The following is a 15963-nucleotide window of genomic DNA, read 5'->3' on the forward strand; positions in this document are numbered from 1 at the left end:
GTGGTGTGATATCTTTATATAATAGAGGTCGATAAGTGGTTTCTCTAACACTTTTCTCAACGCAAACAGGTATAATCCATTATAATAGTTATAATGCATTGTAACAGTTGTCGTTAGCACCTAGGACCCCTTTATAATGAATTTCTATAATGATCATGACTAACAGCTCTATTTGGTGAATTGCTGCATAAATACATAACATATTAAGAGCCTTATGATAACACATAATAAGGGCTCATACATGCTTATAAGTAATAATAAAGCATTATAACTGTCTGCATTACGTAAAGTGTTAATGGTGTCTCAACTGCTGGAGGATAAAAAGACTCAGTAGAGAACCAGTAGACCACTTGAGCAAAATAGCCCTCTTTACTTTCTCTTGAAAGAGAGAGTTAAGACCTAGAACCGAGGTTTTTGTGTGGTATAGGCTCGCAACTTCATCCTCTCTGCAGCAGCAAAATACGTTATTTTAAAACTTCTCACAGCGAGCGAGGGAGCATTATAAATAATAAGGCAATTTGCTGGAGGTGTCATCCTCCTCCCACTTTAATAAATAACCTGCTACAACTACTAGTCCCCAGATCTCACAGAGCATACACCTACTACTTAAAAGATGCACTCTCAAACTTTAGGATATTTCTGCCAGTAGTTTGGAAAGTGGTGCTCACAAGCAAAAAGTGGTACCCGTTTTTTGTGTACTACTTCATCCAAATATGTACTATGTCATCCATTTCATGTGCTATGCTACGAATTTAGCAATTTGTATGTATTCATTTGTGCAATGTGTTACGAATGTGTTGTGCTTAAAAGGGAAATTTCACTTTGGCTCTGCCACGGCATATAGTCATAATAGTCATATAGTCATTTGTCATAAACATAAAAATGATCCAAATCACAAGCTAGAACGAGCGCATTTTAATTTCACTGCTAGAATCTGGAAGTTTCGACTTCCTGTGTATTCGTCTGCTCAATGTGAACCACAAAGTCCAGCATTCATAGCGAATGCAGATACCGCCCCGCTAGGTAGATGGGGAATGGCCAATAAACTTGGTTGATGGTGTTGTTTACTTCGATCGAATGAGTTATCTTGCACCGTTCTACTTACCAGAGATTTACCCTGATGCTGCCAGTGGCTTGCAGCTATCATGAATTATGCTTACAGTGACCAAAGATTATCAGAGGGATTTTCAGGCTACACTGATGGGGAATCTATTTTGACCACAGCCAAGAACTGATGTGATACTATCAATTTTTTTCCTTCACAACAAAACAGAAGATTCTCGATTAGAGAGCTGGACTGGGAAATTAGCTAGCTAGCTAACGTTACAGTCCTGTATTGAACTCTGAAAGCCATCAGCTAAATCATATAGCTATCTTTTGGATAAACACTGTCAATCGATTTCGCCTATGCCCTGGAAGTCACTGCTAGACTGGAAGCTAGCTACCTTCAGCAGAGTAAACATGTTTGTTTGTTCATTCTATCTTTGACTAACGTTAGCTAACGTAAGCAATATAATTGTCGATATAGCTCTGTGTGTTGGTAGCAATGATGAATGTGTATAAATCGTCTATGGCTGGTTAGTTGGTTCTCAAATATGGTCGTCTATGGTGCTTCAATTGTGTATTGTTGTGTATTTTGTTGTAGGTGGTACGTAATCTGATTCCACCAGCATGTGCTTCCAACCCCTAGCTTTGCACAAGGTGAAGGTAAGTTGGCAAACACATTTACAAGCTGACAGCTAAAATAGCTCAATTTACAGTAAGTATAGCAGAAACATGAATTAGGTAGTGTTTGTATAGGATTGTGTTACAGGTGGTTAGAGGTAGCCTGAGGATCACAGAGTACCTTCCAGACCATGTAATCAATTTAGTCTACCCATTTTCTCTTTTTACCCTTTCTCTTTGTAAAACTCAGGTTATCTGAAGTCCTTCCACAGTGCCCTGCTCAAAAATACACCAAAGCAGCTGCATCTTGGTTACACAAGCATGAGGGAGCAGGCACACCTTGCGGTTATGGAGCACAACAAGATTGTAGGACAGAAACCAGCAAGGGACACTGAAAGGTATAAAATCAAGACTACAACAGGAATGACACAACCACCTCATTCTCCTCTCTGCAGATTCTCAAAACACAATACAAAGACATGCCTACAAAAATCCCCTGCCAAGGGCTCCTATTGACAAGAATTGTCTGTCAAAGTCAATCGGCTGAGTTGTGCTTAGAGGGTTGTGCTTAGAGACAATAAATGTATTGTGTACGAGAGCGATTGAGAGGTGCCATTTCTTCGCAATCTCCCCTACCCAACAATACATACTGAGTAAGAACTGCCCTCCTAAGACTTTTCAGACCTTCTACAGCCCCCAGCCCATTCACTTTGTTGACTGATCTTTCCTCTCAAAAGCAGCTCACAATGTCACTCATTGTCCCTAAACATTACACTAGTCTGTCTTTAAACACTTAGGTCACATTCGTTTGACACCTTTACCAACAAACGTCCCTTCCACAAAAAGTATAAAATGCTAACACCACAACCATGTATTTCCAGTACCAGCCAATCTTCTGCAAGAGGTCCAAACAGCTGGTGGTTAAGAAGGTCTACGAGCCCTACACCACTTCCAGCAGAGTCTTATCCAGCTGGCCATACACTGCAGACAGGACAAGACCATTTGCCAAATGCAAAGAGTCTCAGCTTCCCCAGCCCACCATGCCAAACATCATTGCCAGTGTACCGAAACCAGATAAAGGACAGTGTGGCTCAAAGTAAGACCACGTAGAACCATCATAAAATAAATATGGATATTTTCTATCAATCTTTCATAGAATGGATTCATAGAAGATATTTATATAAGCTGTACAGGCCTCTGTAGCATCAAAACATATGTTAGACATTCAGATACATTGCATTCGGAAAGTATTCAGACCCCTTGACTTTTTCCACATTTTGTTACGTTACAGCCTTATTCTAAAATGGATTAAATAAAACATTTTCCTCATCAATCTACACACAATACCCCATAATGACAAAGCGAAACAGGATGGGAAGAAAAGAGTATGGAGAAGGGAAGGAACTGCTCATGATCCAAAGCATACCACCTCATCTGTGAAGCATGGTGGAGGTAGTTATGGCGTGGGCATGTATGGCTGCCAATGGAACAGGTTCCCTTGTATTTATTGATGATGTGACTGCTGACAAAAGAAGCAGGATGAATTCTGAAGAGTTTAGGGCTATATTATCTGCTCAGATTCAGCAAAATGCGTCAAAACCCATTGGACGGCGCTTCACAGTGCAGATGGACAATGACCCGAAGCATACTGCGAAAGCAACCCAATACTTTTTAAGGCAAAGAAGTGGAATGTTCTGCAATGGCCAAGTCAATCACCTGACCTGAATCCAATTGAGCATGCATTTCACTTGCTGAAGGCAAAATGCCCCAAGAACAAGCAGGAACTGAAGACAGCTGCAGTAAAGGCAGAGCATCACCAGGGAAGAAACCCAGCATCCGGTGATGTCTATGGGTTCCAGACTTCAGGCAGTCATTGACTGCAAAGGATTTGCAACCAAGTATGAAAACTTAGCATTTTAGCTAATTAGCAACTTTGCAAATAGGCTACTTACTACTTTTTATCTACTTTGCAACTACTGAACATGTTAGCTAACCCTAACATTAACAATTTTAGCTAACCATTCCCCAACCCTAACCCTTTAACATAACCTTAACCCTAACCCTAGCTAAAGTTAGCGTTATCCACCTAGCCACCTAACTAATGTGGAATTTGTAACATATCATATGTTTTGCAAATTCTTAACATTTTGTACGAATTGCAATTTGTAATATATTGTACGAATTGCAATTCGTAACATATCATACGAAATGGATGATGGACATCCACAAATTAATACATACCATACGAACTTAACATATCATACTAAATAGAGTTTCTCGGATTTACATACAGAATAATATGAAATGCCCTGAGACCACATTGATTACTGGGAGTTAGAGGATAGGTACTGTTTGGTGTAGCACAGAGAAGTTTGGCGATACTGTATTAGTCCTCAATTCAGGAGTCTCATGAAATGTCCATGTCCAGTTGCAGGAGGTCCGTTTGAATTTAGAAAATGCTCAGTTTTTTTAATAAAAGTTTTTTTGTTTTGCTCCATGAATTAATCTGACAATTTGTATGCTGCCATCTTGTCTATTCCAAGTCTTCTCTCATTGATCGAGATATGTGGGTGTCCACCCCAAAGTGCCGGTGGCAGCATACACATTGTTGGATTACTTAATGGAGCAAAACAATTATTTATTTTAATAACTGACCCCCTGCAACTGGACATTTTATGAGACTCCTGTTTCCCATGAGTTGAGGACGAAGACACCATTGCCAATCTAAGGTTGGTCAAAAATGATCTGCTACACCAAACAGTACCTATCCTGTAACTCCCAGTAATGGATACCAAAAATATTTGGTTAAATCACATTATCTGGTGTAACAATCTGTAGCTAAGAGAACTGGTGCTCGACCGATGATAGGGGAGATGGTCATGATGAAATTGCCATTCACAAAGAAACATACAGTAAGATCAGTGTAGTAAAGTTCAGCGAATACTTGTACAGCTGTGTGACTTAACAGCAGCTGCTGTGTTGTGAGTATGTCTGAGGTGTAAAGTGCAGACATCTGTTGATCAGCAAATTATGGGAGGGATGTTGTCATGATAAAACTGCCATTCAGCTCCTCTTGAGTCATCTACTGCTTGAAATCCAGCATAATGTCCAATCCATCGAGAGGGATACAGTTCTGCTACAATGACACACGCAGACAAAGGAATTCTGTTTCTCTCCATCTCGAATCCACTCCAGGATAAAGACCAGGCACCACACTGTATTGTCTGTAAGACAAAAGAAAAGATACAAAATGATATACTCTGTTGTACAGTTTAAACTACAGTTGAACTGTGCCAGCATAACATCAACATTAGGGTAGGCTAGTTGAACGTGCATATACAGTGGGGGAAAAAAGTATTTAGTCAGCCACCAATTGTGCAAGTTCTCCCACTTAAAAAGATGAGAGAGGCCTGTAATTTTCATCATAGGTACACGTCAACTATGACAGACAAAATGAGAAAAATAAATCCAGAAAATCACATTGTAGGATTTTTAATGAATTTATTTGCAAATTATGGTGGAAAATAAGTATTTGGTCAATAACAAAAGTTATCTCAATACTTTGTTATATACCCTTTGTTGGCAATGACACAGGTCAAACGTTTTCTGTAAGTCTTCACAAGGTTTTCACACACTGTTGCTGGTATTTTGGCCCATTCCTCCATGCAGATCTCCTCTAGAGCAGTGATGTTTTGGGGCTGTCGCTGGGCAAAATGGACTTTCAACTCCATCCAAAGATTTTCTATGGGGTTGAGATCTGGAGACTGGCTAGGCCACTCCAGGACCTTGAAATGCTTCTTACGAAGCCACTCCTTCGTTGCCCGGGCGGTGTGTTTGGGATCATTGTCATGCTGAAAGACCCAGCCATGTTTCATCTTCAATGCCCTTGCTGATGGAAGGAGGTTTTCACTCAAAATCTCACGATACATGGCCCCATTCATTCTTTCCTTTACACGGATCTGTCGTCCTGGTCCCTTTGCAGAAAAACAGTCCCAAAACATGATGTTTCCACCCCCATGCTTCACAGTAGGTATGGTGTTCTTTGGATGCAACTCAGCATTCTTTGTCCTCCAAACACGACGAGTTGAGTTTTTACCAAAAAGTTCTATTTTGGTTTCATCTGACCATATGACATTCTCCCAATCCTCTTCTGGATCATCCAAATGCACTCTAGCAAACTTCAGACGGGCCTGGACATGTACTGGTTTAAGCAGGGGGACACGTCTTGCACTGCAGGATTTGAGTCCCTGGCGGCGTAGTGTGTTACTCATGGTAGGCTTTGTTACTTTGGTCCCAGCTCTCTGCAGGTCATTCACTAGGTCCCCCCGTGTGGTTCTGGTATATTTGCTCACGGTTCTTGTGATCATTTTGACCCCACGGGGTGAGATCTTGCGTGGAGCCCCAGATCGAGGGAGATTATCAGTGGTCTTGTATGTCTTCCATTTCCTAATAATTGCTCCCACAGTTGATTTCTTCAAACCAAGCTGCTTACCTATTGCAGATGCAGTCTTCCCAGCCTGGTGCAGGTCTACAATTTTGTTTCTGGTGTCCTTTGACAGCTCTTTGGTCTTGGCCATAGTGGAGTTTGGAGTGTGACTGTTTGAGGTTGTGGACAGGTGTCTTTTATACTGATAACAAGTTCAAACAGGTCAGAGGACAGAGGAGCCTCTTAAAGAAGAAGTTACAGGTCTGTGAGAGCCAGAAATCTTGCTTGTTTGTAGGTGACCAAATACTTATTTTCCACCATAATTTGCAAATAAATTCATTAAAAATCCTACAATGTGATTTTCTGGAGAAAAAAATTCTCAATTTTTCTGTCATAGTTGACGTGTACCTATGATGAAAATTACAGGCCTCTCTCATCTTTTTAAGTGGGAGAACTTGCACAATTGGTGGCTGACTAAATACTTTTTTCCCCACTGTATTTAGCATTGAATTCGGCAATAGGAACATGTCTGAAAGATGTCACAAAGCAGGACTACATTTATTTTCAGATCTCGGGCTACACATCCATTTAATATGGTTTGTTTTTCACTGGGAGAAGGGATTTGATATGTATCTGTACACCTTATATACAGTATCAAAGGGATTTTCTGTTTGTATACCAATTCCCCCAAGAGCACGTTTGCCTATACTGTATGGTTCGTTAATTTTGAGAGTCGTTACTGCTCCAATCGACATTTCCTATTAGCTCATTCTTCCCTTCATGTGGACGTATAATTGATAGATGTGAGGTCTTAAATGTTATTGTCGAAAACACAGAGCAACAGTATTGTGCATAGTAATTTTACTACCTAGTAAAATCTCATGAACTTAAAATAAAATGTTATTTTGTTTGAATTGTTTACTCTAACTTTTTTTTGAATGATATGGCGTAAAACTGTGAATATGGTCAGCTTCCATTTACTGACAATGAGTCCACAGCAGCACACGAAAGCAAGTCGTCAATCAATGAGATACTCTCTCATTTCCTTGGAAATGAGACCAAGTTTTTCCCTCCTTGTGTTACACACTCAAAAGGTGCGCAAGTACTGTCAAGTGCTCAAAGATGTCAAAGCTTTTCTAAGCAATGTCTAATGTTAGAGGCCATAAGTGGAGAGTAACCAACTTAACTATTGAATTCCTCCAATTAACTTTTCAGGGGTTTTCTGCGCCTTAAAGGGACACTTTGGGATTTTGGCAATGGGGCCATTTATCTACTACCCCAGAGTCAGATGAACTCGTGGATACCATTTATATGTCTTTGTCCAGTATGAAGGCAGTTAAGAGGTAGTTTCGCGAGCCAATGCTAACTAGCGTTTGTGCAATGACTGAAAGTCTATGGGTATCTGCTAGCATACTATCATATTAAAAATAGCAAACATTTATCTCCACCCTATTGCAAAATTTGTAGAATTATAGGAAATTTGCTGAAAAACTGCAACATTTTCTCTACACCCCATGGCAAAATGAATGGAATTGCACGGATTTTGCAAAAAATAATAATATTATCTCCGCTGTCAAGAGGGGGGCCAATAAAATATTTGGCTCGCAATGTGTGTGTGTGTGTGTGTGTGGGGGGGGGGGGCAGTGGCGGGTGGATGTATGTGGGTGTGCTGACCCACGAGTAACTGCAGCCCCTCATGATGAGTTCAGATGTTTTGTGTCCCCCACCCCCATCAAAGTTGCCAATCCCTAGACAGTATTGACTTCTGTAGTGGCAGTCATGTAAAATTCACATGGACTGACTCATTGTTATTTACTGTACATGTTAGTGAGTGAAATATGAGTCAGGAACACCAGTGAATAATGTGTGGTGTGTAGGCACTCCCTGGTACACCAACCTGGTCTCAGAGCATTTCGTATTATTCTGTAAGTAAATCCGAAATACTCTATTTAGTATTATGTGTTATGAATTGCCAGTCGGACAATATGTTACGATTTGCAATTAGTACCAAGTTACGAATTTGCTATAGTACAATATGTTACAAATTCCAATTTGTTGTGCTAAGGCTAACGTTAGCTAGGGTTAGGGGTTAGGTTAAATGATTAAGGTTAGGGTTAGGGGAAGGGTTAGCTAAAAGGGTTAAGGTTAGGGTTAGCTAATGTGTTAAGTTTTTGCAAAGTAGCTAGAAAGTAGTAAGCAGCCTATTAGCAAAGTTGCTAATTAGCTAAAATTTTCCGTGAGAAGATTGGAACATGCAACCTTTGGGTTGCTAGACTTTCGCATTATACGCTCACCCATCCACCCCGACCAACCACACTTCTTTCGTTCTTGCCTTAAGTAACTTTCTATCTTATGTAACAATACTAAACGTAACATATCATACTAATTTGAGTGTCCCGGATGTACATGTACTATGTTATGTCTAGTCTATGAGACCAGTCTGCAGTAATGGATACCAAAAATCTTTGTTTAAATCACATTATCGGATGTAACAATCTGTAGTTACAGTTCTCTGCAGTTTACTACACCTGAAACATTGCAATTCGTACAATTTGTTCCGAAATACAATTCGTATACTATGTTACGAATTACAATTCGTATTATATGTTATGAATTTGCAAAACGTATGATAGGTTACGAATTCTATCGGGTGGCTATGTGGCTAACGTTAGCTAGCTGGCTAAAGTTAGCTAGGCTAGGGGTTAGGGTTAAGTTTAGGAGTTAGGTTAAAGGGTTAAGATTAGGGTAGTTGCAAAGTAGCTAAAAAGTAGTAAGTAGTTGAAAAGTTGCTAATTAGCTAAAATGCTATAGTTGTCCATGATGAGATTCAAGCTCGCAACCTTTGGGGTTACAGGAGGGAGTCGCAGTTCCAGAGCGACCCACTAGGTGTCATCCTCCAACAACCTTAGGCACCTCCTTACTCACAGTCTGGACTAATCATTATCCTATTGGTGTCACCTGTGTCTACCTGTTCACCTGTGTATTTATGCCCTCACTTCCCTTGCTCAGTTTTCTCTGCTAGTTTCTCTATGCTCAACAGTACTACTCAGTGTCTGATCGGAGAAGTATGTACAGGTACTCGAGAAGTGTTCTCCCTGTTTCTTTATTATTTCAGTCGTAGTTACTATTTCGTATTTCGGCTCTCGGCACCGCTATGGAACGAGTAGTGAATACTATGGGGCGATGGGAGAGAGTAGGTATCCCTATACCTCCTCCGATTACACCACCACCTACACTGATGTCCATCGCTTCACCCTCTGGGTCCAGTGGGATTCGGCTCTCGCTCCCGTGGGCTTATGACGGTACAGCTGCCAGGTGTCAGGGTTTTCTGCTCCAGGTAAAACTCTACCTGGCAACCATCCACCCGGCTCCCTCGGGATACGAGAGCGTGTCCGCCCTCATCTCCTGTCTGTCCGGTAAAGCGCTGGAGTGGGCCAACGCCGAGTGGGGGGGAATAGACGCCGCAACTGTAAGCTATGCGGAGTTTACCCGCCGCTTTAGGGCGGTATTCGATCATCCACCAGAGGGGAGAGCGGCGGGTGAGCGTCTATTCCACCTCAGACAGGGGAAGAGGAGCGCGCAGGAATTTGCACTGGACTTTCGGACTCTGGCTGCCAGCGCAGGATGGAATGAGAGGGCCCTCATCGACCACTACCGTTGCAGTTTAAGGGAGGACGTTGGTCGGGAATTGGCCTGCAGGGACACCAACCTAAACCTGGACCAACTGGTGGATATGTCAATTCGACTGTATAACCTGTTGGCCACCCGCGGACGTCCGGATCAGGGGCCGTCCATTCCATCCCCCAGCACCTCCGACCCTACCCTTATGGAGCTCGGAGGTGCTGCTATGAGGGAGACCGGTAGAGGGGCCGTCCCCTGCACCAACTGTGGCCGCAGAGGACACACTGCTGGTCGGTGCTGGGGAGGGCCTTCAAGGAGTCGAGGCAGTAGGCAGCGCACTGGTGAACCGTTTCAGGTGAGTAGGCACCCAACTCACCCAGAGCTCCCTGTTGCGCATATGTGTATTAATGTTGTATTTCCCGAGTTTTCTTCTCATTCCCAGTATAAGGCGCTAGTAGATTCAGGCGCAGCTGTGAACTTTATTGATTGTCAGTTTACCCGTAGGTTAGGGATTCCTATTGTGCCAGTCGATGTGCCCTTCCCTATACATGCCCTAGATAGTCACCCTTTAGGGTCTGATTAGGGAGGTCACAGCGCCACTCTGGATGAAGACGCAGGAGGGGCATGAGGAAATAATTAGTCTATATCTGATTGATTCTCCTGCGTTTCCAGTGGTGTTGGGGCTTCCCTGGTTAACTTCTCATGACCCCACTATTTCATGGCAACAGAGGGCTCTCAAGGGATGGTCAAGTCAGTGCTTTTTTGTGAAGAAGAAGGATGGTGGCTTACGCCCGTGCATTGACTACCATGGTCTAAATCAGATCACTGTAAAATACAGCTATCCTTTACCTCTGATTGCGAGTATGACGGAGTCATTGCACGGGGCGCGCTTCTTCACGAAATTGGATCTCAGGAGCGCGTACAACCTGGTGCGTATCCGGGAGGGAGATGAGGGGAAGACAGCATTTAGTACCACCTCAGGGCACTATGAGTACCTCGTAATGCCATACGGTTTGATGAATGCTCCTTCAGTCTTCCAATCTTTTGTTGATGAGATTTTCAGGGACCTGCATGGACAGGGTGTAGTGGTGTATATTGATGACATTCTCATATACTCCGCTACACGGGCCGAGCATGTGTCCCTGGTGCGTCAGGTGCTTGGTAGACTGTTGGAGCATGACCTGTATGTGAAGGCGGAGAAATGTCTGTTCTTCCAAGAGTCTATCTCCTTCCTAGGAAACCGCCTGTCCGTGTCAGGTGTGGAGATGGAGATTGACCGCATTTCGGCCGTGCGTAATTGGCCGACTCCAACCACGGTGAAGGAAGTGCAGCGATTCTTGGATTTTGCCAATTACTACCGGAGGTTTATCCGGGGCTTTGGTCAGGTAGCGGCTCCCATTACCTCCTTGCTAAAGGGAGGACCGGTGCGTCTACAGTGGTCAGCTGAGGTGGACAGGGCTTTTGGGCATCTGAAGGACCTATTTACTTCGGCTCTGGTGCTCGCTCATCTGGATCCTTCCTTGGCATTCCATGTTGAGGTGGATGCATCCGAGGCTGGGATTGGAGCTGTACTGTCTCAGCGCTCGGGTATGCCACCAAAACTCTGCCCCTGTGCTTTCTTTTCTAAGAAGCTCAGTCCGGCGGAGCGCAATTATGATGTGGGGGACCGGGAGCTGTTAGCTGTGGTTCAAGCTCTGAAAGTGTGGAGGCATTGGCTTGAGGGGGCTAAACACCCTTTTCTCATTTTGACTGACCATCGTAATCTGGAGTACATCCGGGCGGCGAGGAGGCTAAACCCTCGTCAGGCAAGGTGGGCCATGTTCTTTGTGTTTACTCTCACTTACAGACCAGGTTCCCAGAACGCTAAGGCAGACGCCCTGTCCCGACTGTATGACACAGAGGAGAGGTCCATTGAGCCCACTCCCATACTTCCGGCGTCGTGTCTGGTGCCACTGGTGGTGGGGGAGGTTGACGCAGACATCGAGCGGGCGTTACATACCAAGCCCACTCCCCCCAGTGTCCAGAGGGTCGGATGTAAGTGCCGCTCGAGGTTCGTGATCGATTGATCTATTGGGCTCACACGTCACCCTCCTCTGGTCATCCTGGCATCGGTCGGACAGTGCACTGTCTTAGTGGGAAGTACTGGTGGCCCACTTTAGCCAAGGATGTGAGAGTTTATGTTTCCTCCTGCTCGGTGTGCACCCAGTGTAAGGCACCTAGACACCTGCCCAGAGGGAAATTATAACCCCTATCCGTTCCATAACGGCCGTGGTCCCACCGATTTTGTGACGGACCTTTCCCCTCACAAGGGAACACCACAATCCTGGTCGTTGTGGATCGGTTTTCGAAGTCCTGCCGTCTCATTCCTATGCCAGGTCTCCCTACAGCCCTACAAACTGCTGAGGCCCTGTTTACACACGTCTTCCGGCACTACAGGGTACCTGAGGATATTGTGTCGGATCGGGGTCCCCAGTTCACCTCAAGGGTCTGGAGGGCGTTCATGGAACGTCTTGGGGTCTCGATTAGCCTTACCTCAGGTTTTCACCCCGAGAGTAATGGGCAGGTGGAGAGAGTTAACCAGGATGTGGGTAGGTTTCTGAGGTCCTATTGCCAGGACCAGCAGGGGGAGTGGTCAGGTTATATCCCCTGGGCAGAGCTAGCCCAAAACTCACTCCGCCACTACTCTACTAACCTTACGCCTTTCCAGTGTGTGTTAGGTTATCAGCCGGTCCTGGCACCTTGGCATCAGAGCCAGATCGAGGCTCCTGTGGTGGATGAGTGGTTTCGGCGCTCGGAAGAGACCTGGAACGCTGCTCATGTACACCTGCAGCGGGCAATCAGGCGACAAAAGGCAAGCGCCAATCGACAACGCAGTGAGGCCCCGGTGTATGCACCGGGGGACCGGGTCTGGCTCTCGACCTGAAACCTACCCCTGAAACCTGCCCTGCCGGAAGCTGGGTCGGCGGTTTGTGGGGCCATTTAAAGTCCTGAGGAGAACAAGGTTTGTTATAGGTTACAACTTCCTACTAATTACTGTATTAACCCCTCGTTCCATGTGTCTCTCCTCAGGCCGGTAGTAGCTGGTCCATTCCAGGAGTCTGAGGTACGGGAGGGTCCTCCGCCCCCACTGGACATCGAGGGGGCTCCGGCGTACTCGGTCCGTTCCATCTTGGATTCGAGGTGTATCTCGTGGAGTACGGTCCGGAGGCACGGTGCTGGGTCACTAGGAGGGACATCCTCGAAACCTCCATGTTGAGGGATTTCCACCAGAGTCATCCGACCCGCCCTGCTCCGTTTCCTCCTGGCCGTCCCCGAGGCCAGGGTCGGCCCACGGCTGGAGCCGCGCGTCAAGGGGGCGGGGGGGGGTACTGTCACGGATTCAGCCGAGGCTGCCCCTCCTCCTTGCTCGGGCAGGCTTCGGCGTTCGTCGTCACCGGAGTACTAGCTGCTACCGATCCATGTATCTATGTTCGACTTGTTTTGTCTTAATTGGTCACACCTGTTTCCCATTATGTAGTTATGTCTTCCCTATTTAACCCTCTGTCTCACACTGTGAGTTGTGCGTGTTTGTTCATGTTTTGGTTGTCGTTAGTGTGCAGGTTTGTTCCCTCCCTGCGTGGAGGTTGTTGTTCATTCTTTTACCTACGAGTAAAGTACGCCTTTTGATTAGCTCTGTGTCCTGCGCCTGACTTCGCCGACCGCATTACACTGACGCCTTGACAGCAGTACTAATCAGTGTCTGATCGGAGAAGTATGTACAGGTACTCGAGTATTCTCCCTGTTTCTTTATTATTTCAGTTGTAGTTACTATTTCGTATTTCGGAGACTCATTTGCTCCAACTTTCTTTTATCGTGTTAAGTCCGTTGTTTTGTTTCCTGGCTTTGGGACCACCAGTAAAGATCCTTGTTTCACCATCTCTGCCTACTGCCTACTGTCTATCCTGCACCGCACCTGGGTCACACCTCACACCAACCCTTACACTTTGGGTTGCTAGACATTTGCGTTATACTACCACCCATCCAACCTGACCAACCACCCCATCCTACTTTTGTCTTATGTAACCATACAAATGTAACATATCAAACAAATTTACATTTACTATGTTACGTCTAGTCTATGAGATCAACCTGGGTAAACGAAGGCAACCACAACACTGTTTTATCTATTATGTGCTTGGATGTTTGTCCCCTAGTGTGTGACACACCTAGCCCAGTTTGAAAAGGAGCAAGGGATGTCACTGCGACTAGTGACCTAGTACTAGCAACTTTCCACATACAATTTCTATGTCAAAGGTTGCTCTGTCAAAAATGTGCATTAGATTTCGGGAAGGAATTCCAGAATGCAACGGGAAGGAATTCCGTAATGAGACATGGTCATTAGAACATATTTGTTCATATAAGGAGGGGCAAAACACTTCTGGTTTTCATCCTCTCCTTCTAAAAAGGGACTAATTCCAGAGATGAAGAGGCGAAACCAGAGGTTTTACTCCGCCCAAAATCTATCCACGAAAATAAGCCCACGACGTGAGGAATTTTTGTATGGAGGTCAATAGCTACAATAGGTTTCCATCCAATTGCCGACAGATTTTCATGCGAATATTCTAAAATCTGCATAAAAACAGAAATGTGTTTCCATCCTGTTGCAGATAAGGCTGTGCGTGATGACGTAGTGCACATAAAAATACCTTTTGTGGTTAAATTCCCATATTCGGTACCGAATAATACAGATACCGAAGAATAAATACAAGTTAAGTGGGTTTCCATCGCATTTTCAAATCTACTGACAAATGTATTTTGCGCTATTTAGTGTGCACACTCTGGTATTGGCACATGCACTCTAGCCAACAGCACCTAGGGTGCAGATACAGATACTGTTGCTCTGGCACCCCAATGGTGGAACAAGCTCCCTCACGACGCCAGGACAGCGGAGTCACTCACCACCTTCCGGAGACATTTGAAACCCCACCTCTTTAAGGAACACCTGGGATAGGATAAAGTAATCCTTCTACCCCCCCCCCCAAAAAAAAAAAAGTATAATTGTAAAGTGGTTATCCCACTGGCTATAGGGTGAATGCACCAATTTGTAGTCGCTCTGGATAAGAGCGTCTGCTAAATGACGTAAATGTGCCCTTGAGCAAGGCACTTAACCCTAATTGCTCCTGTAAGTCGCTCTGGATAAGAGCGTCTGCTAAATGACTAAAATGTAAAATGTAAATGATGAGATTATTATGGGCAAAAGAGCGAGATTATTTTTATTTGTCAAATGACAGCCAATCATTGATGATCATGTCACCAGAATAAGACCCTTGATATTTATTGGAAAGGAGCATCACGCTCATCACCTTGCATTTTCACTACCCTGTGAAGTTCATAATACCTTACTTCATCTGTAGCTTAATAAATAAAATGCATCTTTCCCGACAAATTGTAGCGGAAGTACCAGACAACATGTCATTGCGTGACTCCAAGTTTACTTTCGAAATGATGGTTATTATATCAATATTTGATCATAAGAGCATTTCCACCAACATTTCTTGCATAATTCATTTTACCTAAACAAAAAGATCCCACCTTCTCTAGCCTATTTTGTTTTGTCAACATTTGGAAAGTTTACCGAAAATGTATTTCCTGCAACTTTTGAACAAAAAACTAAACTTTATCGGAGTTGTGCCTGTTGTCATAGAGAGATAGAGGACTCATCATGGATATAACCCATTTTAGCATGGACATTGTCATTGAGGGCTTCCACCATTTTAAAGAGGTCAACTGGTGGGGATTCATAGAAGTTCGGGGGCAATCAGCCAATACAGAAGAAAACTGACTTCTTTAAAATTGAGGTAGCCTCAATGGCACTGCCCATGCTGTCACAGATACTATAATGGCACAGATACAAAGAGGAGTTCTCTATCTATCTCTATGGCCTATTGTTCATGCGTATCTGCCCTTTTATTTATTATTTTGTATTTCACCTTTATTTAACCAGGTAAGCCAGTTGAGAACAAGTTCTCATTTACAACTGCGACCTGGCCAAGATAAAGCAAAGCAGCGCGATAAAAACAACAAACACAGAGTTACATATGGAATAAACAAAACGTACAGTCAATAACACAATAGAACATCTATATACAGTGTGTGTAAATGTAGTACGTTATGGAGGTAAGGCAATAAACAGGCCATAGTGCAAAATAATTACAATTTAGTATTAACACTGGAGTGATAGATGTGCAGAAGATGATGTGCAAATAGAGATA

This window comes from Coregonus lavaretus, assembly GCF_964263955.1.
Source record: "Coregonus lavaretus genome assembly, chromosome: 29".
Classification (NCBI taxonomy): Eukaryota; Metazoa; Chordata; class Actinopteri; order Salmoniformes; family Salmonidae; genus Coregonus; species Coregonus lavaretus.